Here is a 559-nt window from a genome sequence, read left to right on the forward strand (position 1 = left end):
CCCATAGCATTGTTGTAAAAAGCCTTAAGACCCACTTCATGGAGCCTGCCTGGAGCACAGACCCTGTCATATGGTAAATGTGAGTAACCCTTTGACCTTGCGAATGTCTTTTGTGTTTAGTTAATGATATTTTCCGTATGACTTTGGTAAATGCCCACTGAAGGTGAGTTGTCTGTAGCTATTATTACCTAGCACTCCAGCAAACAAAAGGAGTCGATCAGGTCTCATTAACTAAACACAAAAGACATTCGCAAGGTCAAAGGGTTACTCACAAAGCTACCGACCTTTCTCTTACCAAAGAAACTGCAATCCTTAAAAGACAAATAGCCTGGACTTCTCCCTTAGAAGCTCTATTTTGAAAGGTTTGAAAAGTCGAAAGATAATTTAGATATGTTTGAGATTAAAAAACAGAAATGTATATTGTTTCATAATCTACACTGTGTTTACAGGTCTGTCCTAGACTCTCAAGAAAAAAATTCTCTAAATCTGAAAAGTATCTTCTACAGAAAAGGTTTATAGTGGCCGGGCGCGGTGGCTCAAGCCTGTAATCCCAGCACTT

The sequence above is a fragment of the Piliocolobus tephrosceles genome, chromosome 3, assembly GCF_002776525.5.
Source record: "Piliocolobus tephrosceles isolate RC106 chromosome 3, ASM277652v3, whole genome shotgun sequence".
NCBI lineage: Eukaryota > Metazoa > Chordata > Mammalia > Primates > Cercopithecidae > Piliocolobus > Piliocolobus tephrosceles.